We start from the raw sequence: 27,400 nt of genomic DNA, 5'->3' as shown, positions 1-27,400 counted from the left end.
CTGGGGAAGCCGTTAGCACGGCTCCTTGACGTAAGGCCAACCATTTGTGGGGCGGGTAGTCCCACGGACAGTGATGGGTCATTGTAGAATGTGTTCAGGGGCGTGTATTTTTGTAGCATGGTCACGCCTCGTCTTACTGGTTTTTATTCCCAATAACGCAGTGTGCTCCCCACCCCCACGGGCATGTATGTCCCGGGCTAGGCACACTTCCTTTGCCACGGCTTCTTTGGATCTGGCTCTGTCATTCACGCCAGAGGATGGAAGGGCCGCTCTGTAACCGAGACTTACGAAGCCGCAGGGTCCCATCGAGGCAGTAAGGACGGGCTGCTACGTGTGGCCGGTTGGTCAGCTTATTTTTACGTGACATGACATCTGACAGAGGCGCTCCGTTGTGAGTCCCCTGCCCACCCACTGCGCACGCTCACCCTGTTCTCTTTTCCTTTATGGCAACTTTTAATTTGGGATGATCCCTATTTCCTGATAACCCTTCTCCATTTAGACGCTGCAGTGATAACCATTCCTGACACACCCCGCATTTCTCACCGGCCGCGTGAGCTCCTCCAGGGTGTCTTCTGCAACTTGGCCTGTGTGCCGTGATGTAGTCCACACCTCGCCGGCCCGTCGAAGTGTGAAGTAGATGGTTTGCCAGGTTTTGCGATCCGTGATGCACAGAATGTTTTGAGGTGCCAGCGTGACATCAGCACGGTTCTCTCCCCGGCCCATTCCTTTTTTAACCATGTCTCCTTGTAATTGTGTAGGAAGAATTCTAGATTCCTCAGCACAGCAAGAACCTAGAAAGTCGAATGTTTTTAATCAAGGTGTATTTCCAGATTTTTCCATGACCTTAATTCGATGCTTTCTCTCTAGTTTGATGCAAGTGTTATTTTTAAGCCAGGCCTTGCTTAATGGCCCTTCCTGCTTGCTGAGTCTTAATGGAAACCAGAGACATGGTAATAGCAAAGGGGGGGGGGGAAGCTTGGCATGTTTCTTTTAGCGTAGGCAGGTATTCCCGGGGGGGCAAGTATGCCAGGAATACCCTTCATGGTACAGTGAGTAAACTTCAGACGTAAGGAGTTGTTTGCATGGAAACTGCCATCGTGAACGAGACATTGCCCGTGCTGCTTGCTCTTGAAAAACGTCCTCTTGAGAGGTGACGCTCTCCCCTGGTGCCTTTTCTGAGGAAAAGTCACTGTAGTTTCCAAGGGGGGCTTGTGATGATGGTTCAGCTGTTAGCAGGTGCCGGATGGAGCAAGGAGCTTGTTCTGAGCCTGCAGTTGGAAGGAATCGAGCTCCTCATTAGCAGGAGCAGGTCTGAGGTAGCATCTGTAACCTCCCTGCTGCCCACCTAAAGTGAAAGCTTTTCAGAGACCACGGCTCTTGAAAGTGTAGTTAATCTCTGTGGCGAAAGCTTTTAAGGTAGTGATGATGTTTTGGGAGAGAAATCTGAGTGGTTTTAGGGTAGATCTGCTTACACGATCAACTTACATGACTACTGTGTCATGGGCCTTACCGTTAAAAAAAAAAAAAAAAAAAGAATGAATCCGTGTACCGTGGAAATTTTTGTATTCCAAATCAGCCAGAAGGAATTCATGTCAGGGGTAGGAGAAAATCCAATATATTCCCTTTATGATATTAATTTTAATCTGAGATAAAGTATGTACGTTAAATGGCTTAAAGTTATAAAACTTGCAACCACCTAAATAAAACCACCAGTTTCTAGCACTATTTCCCACCCTCTTTGCTTGTGTGGAGAGTCCAGATTTGTGTGTTCAAGGGGAGTTTGCTCCTTGCCTGACATACAGGTACCTTCCTCCCCGTGGGTGTATCTGGTGGCGTTAGCGGTGGCCTGGGGGAGCGTGGGCACTTTATTTTTTGCCGATTGAAAGAATGGCTCTACGTCCACCTAATCATTTTGGTAGCAGATGGAAACACAAGAAATATACCAGTTCTGCAACCTACTTCTTTAAGGACGGAGGGAAGGATGAACTGTTTCTGTCGCCGTGGCTTTCCTCGGAGAGACGACATTCTGTGAATTAGTTGCATTTTCATGCTACATGCGACCAAGAGGCAAGGTGTTAAAGCATTCTGATGCTTTGCCTTATTTATAGCCATGACCCATTCTTTTTCCCCCTCTTACAGTTAATAGAAAGATTCATGATTCTTCATGGTTGTCTATCTAGTGTCTGACAGTCCCGACTGCCTGCTAAAGCAAGTCACTATCTATAATTGATATCCTTCCGTGGAATAGGGTGCTGGCTGCAATTGAAGGGCTTTGCTGAAAGCTCTTAAATCCTGACAAGTTCTCTCCTTGTTCTGGTTCAGTCGCTGAGCTGCACGGTTGGGATTCCAGAGTCATTTGAACTGGGTGCAGAAGGGAGACATATGTTTCACATTAGCAAATCGCAAAGTTGAAGAGGAGAATTAGGGACTCGCCGGCTCTGCCCGCCAGGTAGTCTTGTTTCCAGCGTAATGCGCCCCGTGTTCCCTTGGAAAGATTACCTCGTCCTATTACTGTCCCAACAGATGGGCTAAATGTTGCCTTCCCCTTCTTCCTCCTTTATTTCAAGCGCTGTGTCCTCCTCCAACTGCGTGTTTATTCTGGGTTGGCTGGGCGGGGGGGGGGGGGGGGGGGGGTCTTTATCACGGAGACGTTTAATTAATTTCTCTTCCCAGCATGATCATTGTAAGTGGGATTGGTTACTCCCAAGTTAGTATTAAATTTGTCAGAAATTCACTTCCGTGCCCAGAAGTGAAGAGGATAGATGTGTGTTTTGGTTCACCACATCTTTGTTGGGTTTGTTAGGTTTTTGTTGTACTTTGTCCCTTTCTTGGTGTCTGCTAAAAGTGGAACAAGGGAGGAAGAAGGAGGTGCCATCTAAAAATTAATTCAGAGCGCCTTTGGGTAGGGCTGAATTTATTATTGATTTGTCAAGATGCAAGCGCCTTGTCTTCCCTGGGCATCCGAAAGCGTGTATTCTCACACCTCAAAATAAGTGGGGAGGTCCACATTTTCCCTTCAATTGCAAATTAGTTAGACCCTCTTTTTTTGCTGTTGCGTGTTTTATGTTCCCAAAAGATGCGAATCTTTACATTTATTTCTGGAAGTCGTAGAATATCGGTTCTCGAGGCGTTTCTGGTTTTGTTGTTTTGTTGAAGCTTTTGTTGGCCTGCGAAAACCTCAGCTTCTGTCCTCAGGCCGGGCCTCTCCCGTGGGTGGGAGAGGCTTCCAGACCCTCCTGAACCCCATTTCTTGCTTGCATTCCTTCTCTCCTTGCCCCATGTCCCATGTTTGGCTCTAGGAGGGGCGAGGCATCTGAAATATTGTGCAGCCTGAGCCCATGCTAGTGGGATGCATTCGCTGAAACGTGCGTGCTGTGTTCCCCAGTGCCCTCCTGCGCCCCACCAGCGATTCTGAGAGGCTTTTGCCAAAGAAGAGAAGGACTGGAGGTGAAGAAAGGGCAGCCCTCAGTGCAGGTCACCGCTGCTCAGTGGCTGGTGATAGTTGCAAATGGCAGTGCTGGGACCCAAAAGAAAGAAAGTCTCATCACCATCCCTAACGTCCACCTGTTAGCTGTATCTCTGCGCTTCTCTACCCTCTGCTTCAGTGAAGCAACCCTCTCTCTGTTTGAGAAGTAACACACATAGTATTCTTTCCTAAGGTCTATAAATTGCCAAATTATTATTTTTGTGAAGATTTTTATTTATTTATTTATTCATGAGAGACACACAGATAGCAACAGAGACATAGGCAGAGGGAGAAGCAGGCTCCTTGCAGGAACCTGATGGCGGGACTCGATCCTAGGACCCAGGGATCATGCCCTGAGCCGAAGGCAGACACTCAACCACTGAGCCACCCAGGCGTCCCAAATTATTATTATTTTTTTTATTTTTTACCAGTTTTATTCCCCACACCATCCCCAGCAGAATGAGTCTGCAGCAAGGGCTGTAGGCAGGTCCACCGCGGTGGGTGTCGTCTCCTGCCAGTGGGGCCGAAGGGCAGAGAACGTGAGTTGTGTTTCCATCAGCCCCAGCTTCAACTGGGTGGCATATAAGTCCCTGTGCTCCATTTGTATCCTTTGAGCCTGGTGTCAGAAATTCACCTTTTTGTAGAGTGATTAACCACCTACTTGGATTTTAAATGCTTTCATATGCTGCAAATTTTGATCTCTAAAGCATGCTGTCATTTCCTTTATCAGAAGAATACAGTTATAATCACCTTTGCTGCCGTTTGAAAACAAATTCTGTATATAGGCAGCATGAAAACGAAGGGCTTTCTTTTTAATATCCTAGAGATTTAGATGTAAAGAAGGCACATCTAATCTGTGAAGAATTGGTGCATCCATAGAAACGCGGGGAAGTTAGGATGTGTTGAAGACATTATTTTCATATTAATACCATGATCCTAAATTTGCATTTTAAATGTTTTCCATCTAATTTTGATCCCTTTGCTCAAGTTGCATTGTATATCCTTACCTAAGAGAAAATTGAGTGTAAGATGCGATAGGGGTCTCAGATACGAGGCAGAAATTAGTTTTGTGTGCACATAAAACGTCAAATGAATGAGTGGAGATTTTGATCTTCTTTTCCCTACATGGAGTTGCTAGTTAATTTAGTGACTCTAATTATTTGGAAATACTGCATGTAAAATGCAGGCTGAGAACCACAAACTTCAAAGCCATCCTTTGACAACTGTGCCTCAAGGGTCACGTTCTTTCTTAAAGTTAGGGACTGAATTGCACCTGCAGAAATACTCTCCGTAGAGCACTCAAGAGAGCCTGAGTGGGGGGCACGGAGGGCTGTGTGGGCTCCCGGGGCCAGCGGGATTCTGAGTGGCAGCCCCATCTCCGCCCTGACCCTCGGGATGACCTCCCTGGAAACATTTGACCCTCTAGAACGTTATTTTCTCACTTATCATACTGTGAAACAGCCGTGAAAATAAATGCCCTCCCCAACATCCAAGGCCAAACGGAGATGGCATGCAGGAGGCCTAATGAGAAACAGACAGAGGGCTGAGAAGAGTGGCCTCGTCTCTCTTTGTTTTATGTATTTGCTTTTGTAGGGTTGAGGCGGGGAGCGGAGGGGAGTGGCACTGTGGGGCCTGTGCTTCTGCGTGTCCGGCTCTAAGGCTTTTCTATTCATTGTCGCTGGACATGCAGCTGACTGGGGCTGGGACCCCGTTCTTCCCAGCGCAGGACTGATGGATGGGACTTGGCCAACCCTTCACCTCCTTGGACCTGTTTTAGTAAAAGCAAGTGAAAGATTTGAATTAGATAGTGTTCGGGATGGGGATGGCAAGCAGGTTTCCTCTCAAGTGCCCACTTACTGGCTGGCGGCCATCTGGGTGCTGTGCTGAGTCCCCCACCTCGCAGCAGGGGACGTGGGGAGGGGTAGGTTAGGAAACGGGTGCACCCAGGCGGGGTTTTGGAGAATGCGGTCGCGTGCCATCTTTTCCACTCCGTATCCTGCCCTCCAGAATAATTATATTTAATATATTTCTCGGAGGCTGTATATTAATTACTTGAGTAATCATGGAATTATTAAGATTTCCCTTTTGCCAAGGGTTCTGACCCCTTGAACGAAGAATGAGAAATCAGTATTTTGAGTGACATGTGGCCGGTACAGAATAATGTGTGTGTTACTTTCTTAAATTTGTCTTGCCATGGCGTACCCTGGGTACAGTGCTCCACTGTACCCCCAGGAATCCTTCCATCAGAGTTCTTAGCCAAGTAACTGTTTTTCACCATTTGGAGATTTCCCTCCAAATCAGTTCTGGGTGATACTTTAGGTAAAAGTCTCTGGAATGTTCTCCACAGGAACATTCACACAAGAAGGAAAGACGGTCACTTGGGGCTGGGCTACGTACCCCGGGCAAATGTGCTTGCCTGTAGCAGGTCTTGCCAGCACAGGGTGTCCTCCCTGGAGATGGCCGGGAGCACCTGCAGGCTGCCCGCTGCCCCGGCTCTGCTCTGGGCACACTTGCCAGCGCAACATAGACCAGACCTCCTGGGACTGCTCGTTCTCAGGGGAAAGGGGGAGACAAAGAAACTTAAAAGCGTAGTGAGTAGCACCTGAGGCAGGCCCTAATGAAGCCAAAATTGTGTCGTTGAGGTGCTGGGGGCTTAGCAGAGGGAGGGAGAAGTGCGTCAGGCACTTTGAGAAACAGGTGGGAGTAGGTGAGGTCACAGCAAAGCGTGGGGGTCGGCTTTTGAGGCATGAGGATGATGACAGCGATGGTGATGATGGTATCGTGTCACCCTAAGAATAAATAGCACCTGCCACTGTTCTCCTGTGACAGTACAATGTGCGTTTCAAAGCTGGCAGGCCTGGGTTCAAAGCCCGCTCCCTACCCTAGACCCATCACAGCCCCCTCTCTGAAATAAGGATGATACTAGCATTTACGTGATAAAACAGTTGGGGGAGTTAGGTAAAAATCATACTCGGTAAAATGTTCGTGGTTTTTTTTCTCAGAACAAAAAGTGTGAAGACGTGCAGCAGCGGCTAAGTGCATGCGTGCTGCTTATAGAAACGTGACTTAGGTTGGTATGTGGGCAGCGTTGGGTCGGCAGGTCACCGTGAAATTAATAATAGCATAAAGATGCTGACTAGGCCCCTGGTCCGTGGACCCCTAAGAGAGGAGCTCTGGAGGGGTCTCCAGGTCTAGATCCTTCCTTATTCTCCCTTATGCAGGGCTGAGATTCAGAGCCTCGGGCTGTTATGTGTTCTCTTGTCCTGATGTCCTTCTGGAAGCTCTCCTTGGTGGTCGCCCAACCCCAGGGCTTCTCACCTTGGACACAGTGCGGTAGAGAATCTTTGCATTAGCTGTAGGACTGTTAGCATTGCTGACCCCTGCCCACTAGATCCCAGGAGGGATCTTCCCCCATTGTCACGACCAGAAATCTCTCCCCACATTGCCAAGTGTCCCCTCAGGAGGGCAGAACTGGCTCCTCTTCTGTCTCACTCAAATCTTTCCTCTTGCAGTGTGGGAAACAAAACCCCCCAGAAAGTATATTTGTGATCTATGATAAATTTTCTCCTTAAGTGTGCTGGAGAATTTTTGCATTATTTAAGGAAAGGTGATGGGCAGCCCAGGTGGCTCAGCGGTTTAGCGCCGCCTTCGGCCCAGGGCGTGATCCTAGAGACCCGGGATCGAGTCCCACGTCGGGCTCCCTGCATGGAGCCTGCTTCTCCCTCTGCCTCTCTGCTCCCCCCCTCTCTCTGTGTGCCTCTCATGAATAAATAAATTAAATATTTTAAAAATAAGAATAAAAAATAAAGGAAAGGTGAACTAGTTAGTCTCTAACAAAAGGCTGTTTAATGGGTATTTATGTGGGTGCCTGTGTGTGTGCTTATGCACGGGTGTATGTGGGGTGTATGCATGTGGTATGTGCACACCTGCGTGTATGCATGCGTGTGCATGTGTATGCATGTGTGTATGCGTGTATTCAGGTCGCCAGAGCTTATTTTAAAGCCACATTTGTTAGGTCAGGCACTGAGTACTTCTCAGCAAGGACTGTAACCAGGCAAGTCCTTTGTCTTGGTGAAGAAATTCCATCACTGCTTTTGTTTTTTTGTTTTTTGTTTTTTTGTTTTTTTTCCTGCAGACCAAGGGAAGTCACTCAGACTTCAGCTTCTGAGATCATGGCAAGCATGGAGCTCAGGCTCCTGCTTTGACAGAAACCAGAACTCCAGAAACAGAAAGCAATTTTCTAATGCAAGGACTTCTCTGAGGATTCAGGGACGTTTAGGCTTTTCTGGGATTAGCTAAATACTGCCACAGATGATTTTTTGTTTTTTCATTTCCAGAACAATTAGTGTTGGCAAGAGAACCGTAAGTGGCATATCCTTAAAAGAGAGGCCAAGGCCTTAAATGTTAGCCACCCTTCCCACCCCCCCAACCCAATTACCAGTAAAACTAGCGTTAATCAGTGAGTGATGGGGGATGGAGGAGGGCAGGATCTGCCAAGAACTGTTCCTGAATCTGAATAAGTCACTCTAAAGCTTGGGTCCTCAGTTTCTCCTCTGTAAATTGGAGATACTAATACCCACCTTACTCTCCACACAGGGTTTTTAATTTTTCTGGTAGGGAGAGAATGAGATCATATAATGAAATTGCACCTTTGTAAATTCTAAAGCATTATTCAAATAGAAGGGAGAATGAGGAGCAGTAGTACTGATCAACCTAATTAATTGAAGAATAGACAGATTAAGGAGGCTTTTCATTAAGATATTTTTAAAGAGAATATTTAAAGACTTCATCAAAATAAGAAAAAAGTGCATGTCATTGATTCAGGGGTAGGTGCTCACCTGTGTAGGCTGGTGACTTCACCTGTACGATGCGTCATCACCACCTGGCGGCCACAACTCTAAATTGCAAGCATAGTGGTAGGAGGAAAAAGCCTCCTGTGTGTCTGACTTCCACAGTTGGGGTCGGGGGTCAGGGCCAGAGGAGGGAGCAGGACCAAATACACATATCTTTTATGTCTGGGAGTGAGGGGAATGCGTGCGCAAGGCCTTTGGGAGGACCAAGGAGGTCTAGCAGAGCAGCAGGAAAACAGGTGAGGCGAATTTGCTCAAGTCACAAGAGAAAAGTCTTGTGGGTTTGAACATGTCTTGAAGAAACAGGTAGATTTAAATAGGGAGAGACTATTGCAGAGAGGTGTTGGCGCTCCCCGGGGGAAAACACAGCAGGAACAAGTTAATGGAAGCAGAAAGTACAGGAGAATTTTACCTGCGATAGTGGCTAATAAAAGGCTGGGGGTCCTGACACTTTGTGGGGTTAGAAATATAATGAGGGCATGACTCATTCTATGCTTTTGAGGGTGAAGGGTGGGAAGTAGTGCACTGATGGGGAACCAGAGTGCTCCTGGAAGGCAGAGGGCAAGAGGAAGCGAGAGTAAAGCCCAGGTGATGGGTCCCTGGGATCCGCCTGCCGCACTCTGGGAGTCTGACTAGCTGGACCAGGTGGAGTGAAGAGAATCAGAGGTTTCTGATGAGAGGAAGGTGGGAGCTGGTGGGAGCCATAGAAGGATCGAGCCCCAGAAGATGTACCAGCGATGTGCTGAACAGGCCAGGGCCAGAAATGAGACTCCGCAGTGGAAATTATTTTAAATTCTTAAAACTTGGGAGGAGAGTTTGGAGATGTTCCACGGTGACAGTTTTTGTGTCTCGTTGTAGATGCCCGTGGGAGAGCAGTCAGAAACTTGTGGGCAGCCAGCTGGGCACCTGGAGGGGGGCTTTGCCCAGAGAGCCCCTGTGTCCTGTATGCACACCCCCGGGGCTCATTACCTGATGGCCCCAGCGCTCTGCTGTCTGTCTGTCTGTCTGTCAAGCAGGCCGGTCAGGGTCCTTGGAGAATGGTCTCTGGTGACATACGGAAGAAGGCCGGCCGCACTGTTAACGACTTTAGGGCCCACTTGGTGATCGTTTTATTGCGATTATTAATATTTGTCCTTTTAATTCTCTTGGGTTTTGGTGTGCCTAATTTTCTAGTTATGAATGCATCATAATCTGAGGTTCTGAAACTGTGTCTTCCTAATCAGGAAAACACGACTGTTGTCATGTGTCACCGGATGGCTCCGCTTTATGTTCCGGGCCTGGTCCCGCCTCACCTGTCCCCTGCACGCCACCTTCACACACCTGGTGTTGCTTGCGAGGTTACCCTCTGTCCTCCGGCCGAGCGCTCTCCCCAGGCCGGGCAGGAGAGCCCTGGTTCCAGAAGAGCCGCCTCTTCCCCGTGGCTTTTCTGGGACGGAGCAGAAGTTCTCGCACCTTCCTCTGCCGTCCAGCCTGGGGAGAGATGGCGCAGTGCCCAGGGCAAGATAAAGCAGTCCTACGGCGAATACAACACAACCCTGCCGTATTCTCCTTGTGGTTAGTGGAGATAAACCTCACTGGAGGCTCAGTACTGAGCCATTTGGCTTCTGGCAGGAGCTTTAATTGCTAAAATGCAGATTTTTTTTTTTCTTGATCAAGAGGGGATTATTCTTGTTATCAGTCTAGAGCATCTTATTTCAAGATGAAAAGCCTTTACGGAATTACAGATGCCAACGTTTGTACAAAGCTTTTTGGCGATTGACAACTCAAAGAGAAAGTATGATTTATTAGCCTATAATGGCCAACCCTGAGCGATGGTCGAGGTCCCACTGATTTGTGAAATTGCTTAATGTGAACTGCCTTTTCATGCCACTCAAGCCTCAGGTTACTCAAATAAATGTGGAGTCTACATCATGTGATCCGTTATGGGAGAGAGGAAAAGAAAAGGGACAAGCGGAGAAAGGTGGCTTCTAAAATCCATCTTGGTGGTGCCTTTTTACAGTAGTTTGGCTGATAAGCCGGCGGAGGAAAGATTAATAACGAGGCTTGGCGCTATCAGTACCTGCCTGTCGATTCTCTGTAACAGGGCTGTCTGTTCAGCATGGAAATTATTGATTAAATAAAAATTGCTATTAGATTGTGATGTGATCCATAATCACAAACAATGGTGGACATTCCTCTTTTAGATCCTCAGCCATGCATCACGTTGTTTCTGTTTTTTCCCTCGCCGTAATTTATATTACGCTGACACTCGAGCTCCTTGGCTCTCTCCTTTCTGCTGGGAGGCAGGAGAGCCCCGGCAGGAGGGAGGGTGGAAGGGCGGTCCTGCTCCGGGGCCCGGCCCGTGCCCTCACCTGGCTGCAGCCCCTGTTGACTCAGTTTGTTGGTTTTTCAACTTAAAAAAAAAAAAAAAGTGATGGAAAACACACAGCATGAAATTACCATTTGTCTGATTTCTTTCTTGCAGCTCCGTTGGGGTATAGCTGATGAATGAAACTGTGTATTTTGTAAGTGTACAGAGTGATGATTTGATAGACGTGTGTGTCGGGAGATGATGAGCGCCCGGCCGATGCACACATCCGTCGCCTCACGGTTATCCTTCTCACGTACTCTTCAGATCTGTTCTCTCGGCAGATTTCAAGTCCTTGGTATGGTGGTGTCAACTGCGGACACCAGGGCTACACCCGGATCCTCGACTTACCCGTCCTATAAATGAGAGTTTGTACCCTGTGAATAGCATCACCCCGTTTCTCACCTGCCCGCCCTTGGCAACCGCCTTTTTCTAGTCTCTGTTTCTCTGAGGTTGACTTTTGTTTTCCCTGATTTTGGATTTCACATACAGTATTTGTCTGACTTATTTCACTTGTGTGATGCCTTCGGGGCCTGTTGTCACAAATGGCAAAATTCCTTTCTTTTTTACGGGTGAATAATATTCCATCACACACACATACACACACACACACACACACACACACACATAGTTGGCCCTTGAGCCACATGGTTTTGAACGCCACAGGTCCACATATATTTGGATTTTTTTCAATAAATACTGTAAATGTATTTTCTCTTCCTGATGATTTCCTTAACGTTTTCTTTTCTCTAGCTTCCCTATGGCAAGAGTCAGTACGTAATACATATAACGTACAAAGTTTGTGTTTAATGGGCTGTTTGTGTTATCAGTAAGGCTTCTGGTCAACAGTAGGCGATTGGTCGTCAAGTTTTTGGAGGTCAGGGGTTATACCTGGACTTTCAAGCGTGCTCGGTGTCAGCACCGTAACCCCTGTGCTGCTCAAGGGTCACTTATACGTACCACATTGTCTTTATCCACTCGTCTGTTGACAGACCCTTGGGTTGTTTCCAGGCCTTGCCTATTGTGGATGATATTGTAGTGAACATGGGGATGCAGATACATCTTGGAGATACGGTTTTACTCCCTTCAGATGTATTCACAGAGGTGGGCTTGCTGGGTCAGATGGGACTTCTATCTTCATTGTTGTAAGGAGCTACTGTACTGTTTTCCATAGTGGCTGCCCCGATTTACATTCCCACCGACAGCGCACAAGGCCTCCCTTTACTCCGTATTCCTGCCGACGTGTGTTATCTCTTGTCTTTTTTATAAAACATCCTAACAGGTGTGAGACGGTATCACATTGTGGTTTTGATTTGCATTCCCCAGTTATTAGTGATGCCAAGCACCTTTTCACATCCTGTTGACCATTTGTATGTCTTCTTTGGAAAAAAAAAATGTCTATTCAGGTCCTCTGCCCAGTTTTAAATCGCATTATTTGTTTTTTTGTTTTTCCCACTTGAGTTCTGTGAGTTCCCTGTTTATTTTGGGTATTAACCCCTTATCAGATACGTGTCTTGCAAATATTTCCTCCCATTCTGTAGACTGCCTTTTCATTTTGTTGATTATTTCCTTTGCTGCGCAGGAGTCTTTTAGTTTGATGTAATCCCACTTCTTTATTTTTGCTTTTGTTGCCGTGCTTTTGGTGTCAAATCCAGAAAAATCATTGCCAAGACAATGTCAAGGAGCCTTTTCTGTATGCTTACTTGGAGGAGTTTCATGGCTTCAGGTCTTTAATCCATGTTGAGTTAATTTCTTCTATTTCTATGGAAAGTGCCACTGGAATTTTGATAGGGTGTGCATTGAACCTGCAGATGACTTGGGATGCTATGGATGCTTTAGCAATACTGACTCTTCTGACCCAAGAACATGGGCTCTCTCCCCATTTATTCGTATCTTCTCTGATTTACTTCATCAATATCCTATAGTTTTCAGTGTACACGTCTTTTATCTTCTTGGTTAAATTTATTCCTAGATACTTCATTATTTTTGCTGCCATTGTAAGTAGGATTGCTTTCTTGATTTCTCTTTCAGATAGCTCATCATTAATGTATAGAAACACAACTGATTTGTGTATATTGATTTTGCATTCTGCATTCATTTATTCATTCTTACGATTTTGGGGTGTGATGTCTTTAGGGTTTTCTATACAAAAGAACATGTAATCTGCAAACAGAGACAATTTTACTTCTTTCCATTATGGATGCCTTTCTTTCTTTTTTTTTTTTTTTTTTTTTCTTGCCTAATTGCTGTGGCTTGAATTTCCATTGCTATCTGAATAGAAAGGGTGAGACTGGACATACTCACATACTCCTGGTGACCATTGTAAAGAGTGCAATGAATTGTCACTTCGCCCATTCACAGTTGTGTGCAACCACCACCACGACATACTCCTGGATACTTTCATCACTCCAAAAGGAAATTGTACCACTAAAAGCAGTCACTTCTCTTCCTTCCTCCTCCTCAGCCCCTGAAAAACCACTCCCTGCTTTCTGTCTCTATGGATGACTTGCTTATTCTGAACATCTCATGGAAGTGGAATAAAAAATACATGACATTTTGTGTCCGGCTGTTTTCACTTCACACAGCGTTTTCGAGATCCATCCATGCTGTAGCAGGTGTCAGTGTTCCTTTTTATGGCCAAATAATATTGCATCGTATGACTTGGCCACATTGTGTTTATCCTTTTATTTGTTGATGGGCGTTTGGATCGTTTCTACCTGCTAGCTGTTGTGTTGTTTTGGACATTCATGGGTAAGTTTTTGTTTCAACACTATCTTCACTTCTTTGGAGTATATTTCTAGGAGTGGGATTGTTAGCTCATATGGTCATTCTGTGTTTAACTTATTTGAGAAACAACCAAACCTACAGCAGGATTTAAGTTGTGTGGTACAGCCTCTGCCTTCTCAGGAGGGCTTACCTCTGACATCTTTAGCCTCTCTGAAGTACTCACCGTCCTGTCTCCCCCGGCACCTCACCTCCGTGTCTGGGTCTCATGTCGCTTCCTTGGGCTGTGGATAAGACTAGCTGTCTGGGTGCTTCTTCACGGAGTGCCCTGTGGCACTGCTATCCCTGGCCTTACCAGGCATCACTCGGCAGATAGCCCCATATCTCCACCATTGCTTTTCCCCCAAATGGGGGTAGGCCTGCTTTGGACAAATGCATAGACTGAGTACTCAAAGCACTAGGTCAGGTGGGCTTAGACAAACAAAACAGACCCATAGGTTGACCAAATTTTATTTCCAAATGGCAATTTGGATGAATGGGGATGCGGTTGATGTTCGTCCAGTGGAATGAACATAAGCCTCTCACAGTAGTGACTTTGTGGGTCCCTCCTGGATGTCACTGTTGGGATCACTTCTAATTGGAGGGTCTTAAAAATGACCTAATGCACTCCCTGCCCTCTTTTAACCAGGTACAGTGAGGTCTAGAAAGGCTAACGAACTTATTTAAGAGCACTGTATGTGTTCACTTATACACCAAGCATCTTGTTTTAAATGACTGTTTGGTGTATATAATGAAGCTTTGGTCTTTAGACTTCTTAGCTATTAAATGTGTACATTTTGTATCCTCCACTCCATCCACCTCACCCCTTCCCCCAAGACACATAGTCTCTGTCTCTCCCCTTCTTTAAAAAAAAAAATTATTTATTTGAGAGAGAGAGAGAGAGAGAGCACGAGGAGGGGGAGGAACAGGGAGAGGGAGGAGTAGGCTTCCCGCTGAGCAAGGAGCCCAGTGCAGGACTCAATCTCAGGACCCACTGAGCCACCCAGGCACTCCTCTGTCCTCTTCTTTATCCATTTTACTCTTTCAAGGGCAAGCTGCCTCAGATTTGCTTCCCCCTCCTCCCACCCCCTATATTTGCTGCAAGTCGAATACCATTGAAGGTAAATATAACTTTTCTTCACAAACTTAAGACTCCTTCATCAAAACAGAGGTGAAAGGCAGACGCCCATCTAAGACTGAACATCTGACTCAGGATCAAACTCATGAACCCACCGGGAACACGCATGTGCCTTTTGCTCTCGAGAGGGTGTGTACTATTGATCGTATTATGCTCATAGCTAGAGAATGGTCAAGGCAACACTTTGGAACCTGAATCTCAGAACTCCCCAGTCTCCTGCCACCCCTACCACTCCCTACCGTCACACACCAGCTTCCCTGCAAGCTGCAGAGAGCCGAGATGGGACTTCTCTGGGTGGCAGCTGCTCACAGGTCCTACGTGCCTTGCACAGGGCACAGTGTCAGCTACAGAGTGACAAGACAGACTGTACGTCTGAGCTTCCCCGTGGGTCGGGTCAGAGAATGTGAGACTCCGAGGAGTGGGAGCTACCGCAAGAGGGTTGGGGGTCTCCCAGGAAAGCCATGCTGACTGAGCAATCACAACTTAGGTCATAAAGCAAGCACAAACAGGAAAAATATGGGTCCCAGTGGAATTCATTGGTGAGGTTAGGTTTTTCAATCATAGCGACAGCAGCTGGAAAGAAAGTGCATATATGGAGAGGAAGAAGAGCTGTGGCATAGCCTTCTGTGGCCTACGTCTGCTCCACTGGCCTCAGAAGGGCTGTGGTGAGATCTGGGAAGGGGATGCTCCCCTTCCAGAGTGGGGGGCAGCAAGCAAGCGAAGAAGAGTGTCTTTCCTACTGAAACCAGAAGTTAGACCATGGCCCGCAGAGCAGAGGCTGATTGAGGGGCACCATCTCCCAGGCAGAAGGGCTTCTCTGGACCCAGAGGGCTGAGGTTCCTTAACCATGTAACCACCCAACCAGTATCAGACCATTTCAAGCCATCCTAAAAAATAGACGAGCCGTTGGGAGAGGGGCAAGGAAATGAATCCTGAAATTTACAGGTGGAGCGTCATGAGTCTTCTTTCCAGAAGAAGTGACACTTCGATTGTTAAAAGTTTGTCATCTCATTAGAAAATGAAATTCTCATCACTGGGATTCTTGGGCTCACCAAGAAAAGCTTCACTCTACACCAGGCTGATGCTTTCTTTTTTTCGTTTTTTCTTTTTTTAAAATATTTTACTCATTTATCCGAAAGAGAGAAAGAACCCAAGCAGGGGGAAAGGGAGAAGCACGTTCCCCGCTGAACAGGGAGCCCAGGGAGCTCGATCCCAGGACCTGAGCCGAAGGCAGATGCTTAACCGACTGAGCCACCTGGGCGCCCCCGGGCTTACACTTGCTTTGACAATTTTGTTGGCGTGGTCGGTCAGGAAAATGCAGTAAGTGTGTGTTAGGACTTCAGCAAAACAACTCAGGCCAAGATGGAAAGTGATATGCTCAACGGCAGTTAGAGGATGGAGCCGCTGGGCGGGTGACAAGGGACGGCTGGACACTGGCCAAGGGAGCTGTTTCTAGAAGCAGGCTGCTGGGCTTGGCCCCCAGCCTTGTTTTACTTAACAATTTGGTGTTTGTTTGTTTCTAGGACGAAGTTGCTGAGTGCAATTATCATCAAAGATGTTTACAAGGAATTTTCAAATCCAGTTAATGACTGAATCAGGGTCCTCAAAGATCTTCAAAAATCAAAATACTGAAATAGCTCCAAGGAGATTAAAAATTATGATAATAACATCAGCCTTTAATTAACTATAAATTCACTTTTACTAGGCGCTGCGATTTCCCGCCAAAACCAGCTAATGGGATTCTCAACCACAGAAACAGAAGTACAGGATCTTAGAATCATGCTCAACCTGTTTCTGGAAAACGCCACACAGCCCAGTGCTCTGTGTTCTCAACATACACGGATTTATAGTCATTGGATCAAGGAGAACAAGATCCAAATGTACCTCCTAGGAGCAGTTGGTAGAACCAAAGGAGAGAGAGCTGGGGTTTTCTGGTGGGCAGAGAGAGCGTGAGGACGTCACATATTTGAGGGTGTGGAAGGTGGAATCCGACTTGTTCTGAGTATCAGATGTAGGTCCAATGCCTGCAAACCCTATCAGAGCAGGTTTATGGTCAGTGTGAGGAAAGCTGATTTGACAATGAGCCCTGTGCTGCCCCAGAAGAGAGACAGTCCCTGAACTGGACGTCAGGCACTTGAATTGGGCAGCCCTGGGTGTGGGGCATTGATTACCGGTCCCACGGGTCCTTTCTGGGGCTCTTACCGTGTTGTAGGGTATCTTCTGCGTTTTCATCTCGCTGATGTCTTGCATGTTCCCTTCCTTCCCTGGAAAAACTCTGGATAGGTGGACCTCTTGCTGCTCTTCCTGAGTCTTCCCTGGGGACCCGGGTCATTGCTCGCCGTCATGAGACCAGGTGTCATCTCAGTGGCCCAAGGTGGCCTCAGTCTGAGCCTCGCCCTAGAACCGGGGGTGCTGCATTTCTGACAAGCTCCCGGGAAACTTCTGTGTGCGCAGCAAGCTCTCAAGCCCTGGGCGCCTGGGGGCCGCTGTCGGGGGCTGGAGAGCCTCGCTGGGGGCTGTGGGGCTTACAGCCCCGTCCCTCCCATCCCTTAAGCAATCTTACGTATTTGCTGGCTTGCAAGGGGAGGCACATTCTAGTGAGACATGTAGTGAGACTTGAGGTCAGACGGCTCCTCGTGGTAGAAGCAGGCCTTCCGTTTGGTTCTCAGCAAGCACTGTAGCATCACTTGGGCCGCAGAGACTGAGCCGAACCTGGGGCTTGAGAAGGTAGTGCTTAGACTTGTCCATCCCCCCCCCCAACTGCCTCCCTAACCGCCCCCCCTTCCTCAGCACCTCTCTCCACCTGGAGTCCACAACTGACTTTGGACTCTCGAGACCAGGAATGAGTGAACGAAGGGAAGAGAAATGGAACAGGAAGAAGGGATGGAGTAAAATAAATATGCTTTGCTGTTCTGCTCCCGCCCCGGGCAGTGGTTCCTAGGTTGCAGCAGAGCCAAGGTGGATGCTGTCTGGATAAGGGACAGAAGGAGGCCCTCGGTGGCCTGTGGGCTGTTTCCAGGGCCAGGTGTCTGCGCTTCCTGCTGGCAGTGCAGAGGTGGGTGCTGTCCTCATCGCAATGCTTCCCCTGGGGGCACCTGTTGGCCCTCAGGCTCTGTGGATCCCGGGGTGCCAGGGCGGTGCAGGTACCCGACGGTCCCCTCTTGCAGGGCTTGTTAATCCGGTGAATGATCACAGCGGATGATGGGGACTTGGGTCTCCAGCATTTTATTTTGTTTTCAAAGCTCCTGAGCCTCACTGGAACTCTTCATTCCACCACACTTCATAAGTTTTTTCAAACCTGTAATTTGGCTCTTGGGATTAAGTGCTTTGTCTGTGCTCATAAAATGCTATAAAGCCGCTGGCCTCTATAGATGCATTTAAACTCAAAGAGTCAGTTGGTTCCAACATGCTGGAAGTTTCTTTCCAAATTTTTTAATTGCAATGCAGTGTAAAATTTAAAAGGGTTTTTGGGGGTAATTAAATGTATGCAATTAATGTAGTGGATAATGGCTCTTCCTGTTAATTTTCACAGCCCAAGTACTGTTTCTCATCTATATCCTTTCCAGCCCCATGGGCCTCTTTTACTATTACTCATACACCAAGGACATGGCCTCCACAGGACCTTTGCACTTGCCATTCCCACTGCCTGGATCTCTTCTCATAGAATCCACAGACCTTCCTCCAGGCCTCTGTTCTCATCATATCCCAGAGGCCTCCTCTGACCTGCCTGTGGATGACGACATACACACACTTGCCATCACTCCCCTTATCCTGCTTTTTAATTTTTTACATATCTCACAGTCAAAAACATTACTTTTTTTCCTTCAACATCAGATTGTCTGCCTTCTACCACAAAGCCGTGAGCACCATGGACTTAGAAACTTTATTCTTTGCCATACTTTATACTTTGCCATTCATGCCAGGGACGAGACGGCCAGCATATAGTAGGTTTTCTGTACCTATTTTTGAGTGAGTGAAGACTGGTTTTCTCTTTGACACGATGGCTAGAAAAGTGTGTGTGTGTGTGTGTGTGTGTGTGTGTGTGTGTGTGTGAACTCAGGCCGAAGAATACTTTTTTAAGCAGGTAAAGACTTTTCTATCCACTCATCCATCCATCCATCCTTGAAATAGACCTCAAAGTTCTACAGTGACGCACCGAGGGGAGCCCTTAAGGAGGAGACTATGTCTGCCTCAGCCGTAAATGGGGAAAGTAAGAAGGAATCCCAAAGCAAAGTGGAAGCATTTTTACAGATACTGTAAAAAGCCCCAAATAATCCATAGTGCCTTTGAAATAAGCAAAACCAAAGGCAACTTTTACTGAGATTTGTATAGTTTTCTCTCTTTTTTACAGTATTTTTTTTTTTTTTTTTTTTTTTTTACAACAGAGACTATCCTGAATGCACCGGTGTGCAGATTCATATTTTGGATCTTATTTTTGCCAGGTGGATACACCATAATCACCTCGTTGTAGTCGTTTGATATTTAGGGGTTTCCCCAACATTTTTTTTTTGCAGTCTCAGAAATAAGAAGCATCTTTATGTAAAATTCTTTGTTCCTATTGTGGATTCTTCTTTTTTTTTTTTTTTTTTAAGATTTTATTTATTTGAGAGAGAGAACAGGAGCAAGGGGAAGGGGTAGAGAGGGAGAAGCAGGTTCCCCACTGAACAGGGAGCCTGATCCGGGACTCGATCCCAGGACCGTGGGATCATGACCTGAGCCGGAGGCAGACGCTTAACTGACAGAGCCACCCAGGTGCCCTCTATCCTCTGAATTTTGATGGTCTTTTGACCAGTACTTGGTTTGGTGCGCCAGGCACTGTTCTAACTCATTGAATCCACTCAGTGACATAATGAGCTGGATAGTATCATCCTCACTTTATAGATGAAGCACCCAAACCACACAGAGTTTCATTCCCGTGTCCCTGGTCACGTGGCCAGTAAGCTGTAGAGCCAGACCGGCCTCTTGCTACATATGCTAACAAGGGCTCTGTGTCTTTTGTCCCCTGGACGTGGGATTTTGCTGATTTCTTAATACACTTAAGTTTGTGTTATTTCATAATTTTATACACAATAGAGATTTGGGCATACAGTCCCTGCTTTTAATGAGGTTATTTTTACGGTGTGCTGTACATTCATTTCCTTAAATGTTCTGCGGGCGAGTAAACGTAAAGCGAGAGTCATTCAGCCTTTCTAATGCTGTTATTTCAGATCTGTCTCTGCTTATTTCTTTGTCTACTTATTCTATGATAAACTGGCACCCCGGTGGGTTCAGTCTCATGTGGTCATGTTTCTAGCTATATTCCTCATAATTTTAACAGGTTTTGATTGATATATTGTGATGCTCTGTTATTTGGCGGAGGAAAGTGTTGCTTTTCTTTCAGGATTATATACTTTTATCGAGAGGAAACAACTCTTTACTCCATTTAAATCTTTCTTGTCCTAAAGTCTAATTTGTTTAATACCAAGATTACCATCCCTAATATCCTATCCATTTATTTTTCAACAATTCTCTATAATGTTGTTTTCGGTGACCCCTTCGTAAGGTTTTTGGTTCTGTCTGTAATCATCTGCCTATAGTGGGTTGAAGGGAGACATTTATTTTGAATGTGAGTTTTCGTGTGCTTTTTCCATTCTTTGTGCGTGGTGTTACCACGGTCAATGTGAAAGTAAATATCATGTCTTAAATATTAGTAAGTTGGCCAGTACACTTCTTAAGTACACAAGGTGTGATTTCTAATTACCAAAAAATCGATTCGAGAATAAACCCACATGCACACTATTTCGCAGGACAAGCAGTTTACCATTTTAAAGATTATTTTCCTCTTCTTTCTTCTCTTCTACCTTTATCAATTTAATTGGGGCTTATAGGCTCCATTATTATTAAATAATTACTAATTTGGCCATGTAAGTCACCTGCTCCTCTTGTTGCATATTTTTTACTTTTATAACAGCTTTTTCACCAATCTCGTACTTTGCCCTTTGTATTCAGTGGATTTCAGTGCTTTGTCCTCTCACGTAATGGCTTTTCCTATCTGGGGATTCTATATTCTTTTTTTTTTTTTTTTTTTTTGCATCATTTTGTGCACAGCGAAAACAAAACAAAACAAAAGGTCTGCCTTTCTGCATTAGTAACAATTTAAATGAGTCAAATATTTGGGGGAGAAACATTGATTTTTCTCTTAACCCATGTAATTCAACATTTTCCAAGATCTATTCCGCAGAAACGAGTTCTGGGCGATACCGACGGTTGCCCAGTGAAAAACGAGAATAAACAAAATACATCATTTCTTGACTCGAGACTCACCCAAGCCTTTGTGTGCTGACACGTCTTGTGGCCCCTGGACAGGACAGCGTGTGGACACGGCCGTGAAGTGTGGGACTCCTGTTTCTGATTCGTCCCTAGCAAAACTGTGTTACCTTGTGCTTTCTTCTCCGGAAGGATATTTCTGTATTTTGTGGGGTTTTTGTTTGTTTGTTTGTTTCAATATCTTAATGGTCCCAAATCTAGCTAGGTCTTTTTCATTAAGCTCAGGTGTGGCTTATGCTAAGAACACTTTGTTTGCTACGATTAGATTTGCCTCTACTTTCAGTATTTTACCACTTTCTCCTGGGATATATCTATGTGTTCATACTATGCACCTTGGTTCGATTTGGTTTGGATTCTCTGGCTTCCGTTGGGCTCCCTGCTGCCTCCACTGTAGATCGTGCTCTGCTGGAGCGTGCTTTAACCAGCCTCCTGGTCCCCTCAGCCTCCCACCTGCTTGTCTCTACACTTGATTGGTTTTTTCTTTCATGAAGCAGCGTGGTTTCTTTTATCCTATTCGGAATGAGCAAGTAGATATTTCTAGGTGTTTTTTTTTTTTTTTTTCTGATTGTTTTGTGATTCATTATTTAGAGACTCTGTTCTTACTCTGAGACTTTAACAATCGCTGCCCCTTCCCTCAGCAAGAGAAGAGTACTCATGGACCTCATGTGATGGCAGGTGTTTCTGGCAACCCTCTGTGCCTAAGGTGTGCTGTTAGCACCCTGCGGTGGTGGCGGACCTCCCATCGCAACCCACAGGTCTTGTAGTTTGGGCTTATAAGTTTGTTCTTTCTGGTCTATTTTACATTATTTCTAGATTTCTTTTTTTTAATTGGAATACATGTTTAAAAAAAAAAAACACACAAATTGTAAAAGCCTCCTCCACCGTTTGTCTCCTAGTCCTGAGCTCCCTCTGCAAGTAACAACTGTTTTTAATTTTGTCTTTTTCAGGAATTCCTTTATGGGTATAAAAGCAAACATAAATATAAGTTTTCATTCTCCTGCTTGCCGTCTGTGCCTAACAGTGTAGACGGAGGCGTGGGCTTGGCTCGGTGCAGACCAGTTCCGTGCCGGGCAGCCACATACACCTGCAGGGCGGAGGTGGAATGTCCCTCTGTCTGTCCAGGTTCCTCTGTCCTGGGTGCAGCATGTCCTGCTGTGCCCCCCCCACCAAAGCTCTTGGTCCAGGCATGGGTCAGCAGGAAGGCACAGCCCCTGTGTGCCCTGGGACAGAGGAGACCGTGTGGCCTTTTAGTGTTGCCACCGGTTTGACATCCAAGCCGGGTCATCAGTGGCTCCTGTTGAATCGCGTGTGGGCCAGTCTGGGCATTGTCAAACTCTTGGGGTGAGTGCACTCGTCTAACAGGACCTGGGACCACTCTCCCCCCACTGGCAACGGATGGGGGTGGGTGCGATGGTCCTTCACTTTACAGTTTGAGGACCATGGGTGACAGTACTTGGAGATACGGTGTTTGATGGGCATAAAAGAGAGAAGTTGGGACCCCTGGGTGGCTTAGCGGTTGAGCAGCTGCCTTCAGCCCAGGGCATGACCCCGGGGTCATGGGATCGAGTCCCACATCGGGCTCCCTGCAAGGAGCCTGCTTCACCCTCCGCCTGTGTCTCTGCCTCTGTGTATCTCTCATGAAAAAATAAATAAAATATATTTTTTTAAAAAAGAGACAGATGTTGGGGGCACCTGAGTGGGTCAGTGGTTGAGCGTCAGCCTTCAGCCCCACATCGGGCCCCTGCTCAGCAGGACACCTGCCCCTCCCTCCTGCTTGTGCATTCTCTCTCTCTCTCTCTCGCTATTTCTCTCTCTCTCTCTCAAATAAATAAAATCTCCAAAAATTTTAAAGAGAGAGAAGTTGATGAGGGCAGGAAGAACCACTGGGTGACTCCAGAGGAGTTGTGGTTCTTAGGGGAGATAGTGTTTGCCTAATTCTGTGGTCAGTGCAGTCCTGGGACCCAGAGCCAACAGGATGCAGTAAAATCAATCAAAACCTTTCTCTGCCTTTTCAAACACGTCTGCCTTCGGGTCCAGGTGGATCCAAAGGGCCACACTCCTGATTCAAGGCTGTGCGGCGCTCACTAGTAACAGGCCGGCGGTGGCCGGTGCTTTCGGCGCAGCCACTGTTCTGTGTGCGATAGTGGAAGCAGGTGCTCTGTGTCCCCTCCACGTGTCTCCGGGGTTCATCCAGATGGTTCCATTTTTTTTTCTCAATAGTTTTTGCCATCTGAACTTAGCCTTTTATTAATAGTAATGCCTCCCAGGCAGTTGTGTCTAGTGGAAAGTGAGGGGAAAGATGCACTGTCCTCTTTCAACAAGAAGCTCCGCTCATCTGAATAGTGTGATTTACGTACCAAGCCAAGTCCCAACTTTTTCAAAGAACTCCATACTAAAGGCAGCCAACTTTGGATACTCATGAGAAAGATTCAAATCCATGTACTCCTAGTATCCACAGGGGCCAGAAAGCCACGTGGGAGGAAATAACGAAGAAGGAAATGGACATTGAAATAAATTGGGTCAAAAAAATATATAGATTGGGTCGAAAAGGAATACTTTACTAAAAAAAAAAAAAAGAAAGAAAAGGAATACTTAAAGGCAGAAAGAAACAAAAGTATTGAAAACAGTAGTTCCCATTCAACACGAGCTTTATTTTTTTTTTTAATATTTTATTTAAAATATTTACCCGGGCTGCCCTAACACGAGCTTTATTTAACAACAAATAAGCAATTTGACTTCTGGTGTCTAAAGTCTGACACGCAGTTTGGTGAGCAAGGTAGACGGGACGCATCCATGGCTTGAGCATGAAGTCGGCTCCGTCACTGTGATTTGCGTGGAGCCAATATTATGTTAACACCACTCCCGACCTCTGCCAATAAAAGTGAGCACTCGATTGAAATGCTGTAATTCATTATTCTGCTTTCTTGCTACAAGTAATACATTTTGGACCTCGTAGGCCAGTGAGAGGTGTTAAAAGTTAGAACTGGAATCTATTTTGGAGGCCTTAAAGACGGCAAAAATTGTACAACTGATGGCTGTGGAATAGGCCCATTAATACTTCATTACCAATTTATTTGACATAACCCATGTCTTGCCACAGCGAGAAGCAGTTGGTTGCAGCAAATCTCGGGCATCCTTTGAACAGTTTTACAGGCTTTCTAGACGCTTCAGATAAGAAGCAGCGTAAGAGCTATTTTTTTTTTAATATGTATAAAGAAAATACTGTGCTCTCTGTCACATGCCTGGAATTGGAGCCTGTGGTGCGAATACCTCAGAAGAGCTGCCACATATTGATTACTTCAGTTGTCTCCGTTTACTTATAAAATAAATGAAGTCAGCTCTTGGCTCGTCTAACTCCCTAACGACCTCTTCCTTCATTCACCTCCTCTTTCCAAGCATTACCCTAGGACGACCTGGTGGGGCCAGTTTAATGACAACATCCGAAGGAAAAAAGAGTCCCGGATCCTCGCCTCATGCCAAAAAAACAAACAAACAGAAAGGGCAAGTCTCTGTGCAGCAGGCATATCAGAAGGTGTTCTCGGCCCTGGAGCGCAAGCTTCCCTGCAGAGTATGGCAAAGAAAAATATCTGTATGAGGCCTGGATCGAGGACATCCCTTCAGTGCCTCTGGGTGGGTGAACAGCCTCACGCCACCCACAATGAAATGCGAGAAAGGTGACGGGGTTGCATCACGGTCCGGGTTCCTGTTGTCCAGCCCAGCACCGTTTCCTGAGCACCTGCTGCGTGGAGGTCACGGGGAAGGCTTGTGGGCACCCCGATGAAGGAGGCATAGTCCTTCTCCTCTGGAAGCAGGCTAGGAAGGCTAACAGCCATGCTCAGGCGAGCAAGATAAACCCACCAAGAATGCAGAGAAGAAGGCACCATTAGGGGAATCTGAGTGCTCAGGAGATTTGGGGTTCTTTCCTCCCTCCCCTCTTCTCTTGCTAAATTTCCTTCTCGTCCTATGTTTCTTCTCCTCTGCTCCTCTCCTCTTGTGCATGCCCAGAGCAGCAGGGCCTCTGACAGTCTGTGATCTGGAATGATCCTTGGCTCTGCCAGGAATAGTCCATAGCATCCACTCTAATAAAATGTGAACACCGACAACCCCCTAGTCACAGGCAAGCCCAGTGTGAGTAAGAACGTCAGCTGCGAAGTTGGCCAAGTCCAGCCACCACGTAGCAGCTTTTAAGGATGTTGTAAAATTCCTTCCATAAATAATGTTGGGGGGAGAGGGGATAAGAGCCAGAACCTCTCAGAACGTCAGGTTCCTTTTCCGGCCTTCCACCCAGTAAGGCAGGGATGCAGTTCTTCCCTGGGCGATGGGCAGCTTACTTAGACTTAGATTACATTGTGTATGGAGACATCAGAGGGAAGAAAAACCCAAACCTCTGTGAGGGGGCAGGGGATCTTTTTATATGGCCATAAAAGGGAAATGGTTAACGCCCACGGTGCTCCCAGCTGAGATTAAGGGAGTGTCTCTCCCAGCAGCTTTCCAATATGAAGAAATCAAAATCCCAGTCCTTCTGCCCGTGGTTTCACGGCCCCGTGGCCTCGCATAGGAAACCAAGGCCGACTTGTAAAACACTGCGTTTGCAGAGCTCAGAGTTTCACTTTACCACACTTGCCACATACAGACGCATCGGCTCAAATCGGAACAAGATGTGATCTTACTGAGAAAGAATCCTTGTAATATCACGTTACCTCCCCCTCAAAATTCCCCCCAAGCACGTATAAAATCCAGAAAACCTAACGTAGAACCCTGGAGAAAGCCTCTCCGGCTAAAAAGCAAGCGGCATTTACTTTCCTTGTATCGTATTATATATACATATTACAATTATGTCAACGATTAAAAGCATTGTCATGCTGCATTATGAACCGTTCTTATGTTTGGGATTAGATAACTCTCCCCCATACCCCCACGGATTCCTTTTATGTCCTAAGGGCAAATCCTTTCTCTTGGGTCAGGAATGTAATAAGGTAGGTTTTCCTCTCTCTGGGATATTGTGTCTGTCTCACTGTGTTTAAATTGATGCAGAAAGCTCTTCAGAGCAAAATACAGTATTTTCTTTGTATATGAGCCAGCAGTTGACTAACCCACAGGGAATTTCTGTGTGTTGAGCATTTTAAAGGTACAGGTTGGGTATGTTTGAACGGCTGAAGCTCAGTGGAAGCCACTGGGAGAGTGGATTGGCCACGGCTCTGAGAAGAGATGCTTTGTCTCTCACGTGGTCTTGGGTGGGGGGAAGGGGGGGGAAATCACGGTTGTAACCAATCATTTTTTAATGATAAATTAAGTCAGGAACATTACCCAGCTCATTTTAATAATAATGGTTCAAGACAGAACTAAAGAGGAATTACAGTTTGTGTAAATGTAGGTTACGTGTAATTTAAAGGCATTTAGCTACCAAAAACGAGTTCCCTAAAAATAGCAGTTTTCTCTGCATCAGTTAAGGAATTGTTAACACATCCCTCCTGGGGGTCAAACCACAGACCCTGGTATCCAAAACCAGCCCATGTGCCATTTGAAGTAAAGGGGGAATTTCTCTTTGATTTGCTCTCTCCTTCCAGACCACCAGTTGCCAGAGGTCAAGGCCATTGCCAACCGAGGATAACTTCCTTAACCCTCGTAACGTTGGTTATTGGTTTTGATAGTACCCCAGGGTCTAGGATCTTGGAATTCATACAAAGTATAAGCAGTACATTGTGTGTGTGTGTGTGTGCGCGCGCGCGCGTGCATGCACATGCGTGTGCACGAGGAATGCATATGTTTCCTTCCTTCCTTCCTTCCTTCCTTCCTTCCTTCCTTCCTTCCTTCCTTCCGTTTCAGGTCACCCTCTCTTGAGAGTGCACTTTCTGTAGCATTTAAGTTTAAAAAACGTCCCCTTCTGGTGAGCCCTGGGCTCTTTCTTTCTGACAGATGACTCTTTCTTGACCTCAAATTTACCTGTGTTCCCCCGATCCCACCTCTCTCCCAGGTGTGGGTGAGAAGTTTTGCACTAGATCCTGTTCGGATCTCTTCCACGAGTTTATGGTGCACCAGTAGGTAAGTTTCTGAGCATCAGGAGCGTCCTCCTGTGGGAGATAAAGGATAAGAGAGAATTAACCCCATGGAAAGGCATTGGCCAAGCAGGCCTGGCACAGAAGTTGGCATGAGCCAAGGTGCATTGCCCACAGCCTGCCTGCCTCGTCCCTAGAAACAGGACAGGAGAAGACAAGGCAAGCATAATCGTAGCAGCAGCCAGCACCTTCCTGTGGCCTGGAACCACAGCGGTCTCTATGTGACTGTTTCTCAAACCATTCTGGTAATACTTACTCTTGGGGTTGAGTTACCTGAAAACTGAAATGCACAGAAGGCACTTTGCAGGTTATATAGATAAGATGACAAATAGTTGGCTTTCACCTTAAATAACCAGGTCACAAAATGTGAACCAAACATTGAGTTTCAATTAACTGCAAGTCTCTGGGTTTCTTTGGCAAGTGCGTTCACTCTTTTCCCCCTACAGAGTGTTAAAATTCATAACCTTTGAACCC

At 46.4% G+C, this 27,400-nt stretch overlaps 1 protein-coding gene across 3 annotated transcripts in view; it reads left to right on the top strand.

Moving 5' to 3' along the window:
* GLI3 (GLI family zinc finger 3) overlaps positions 1-27,400 on the top strand; it is a 269,723-nt gene that overhangs the window by 208,772 nt on the left and 33,551 nt on the right. The gene's annotated exons all lie outside the window — the stretch shown is intronic.

The sequence above is a fragment of the Canis lupus genome, chromosome 21, assembly GCF_048164855.1.
Source record: "Canis lupus baileyi chromosome 21, mCanLup2.hap1, whole genome shotgun sequence".
Taxonomy (NCBI): Eukaryota; Metazoa; Chordata; class Mammalia; order Carnivora; family Canidae; genus Canis; species Canis lupus.
Note: the sequence above shows the minus strand (reverse complement) of the source record. Positions and strands in the feature narration are given on the sequence as shown.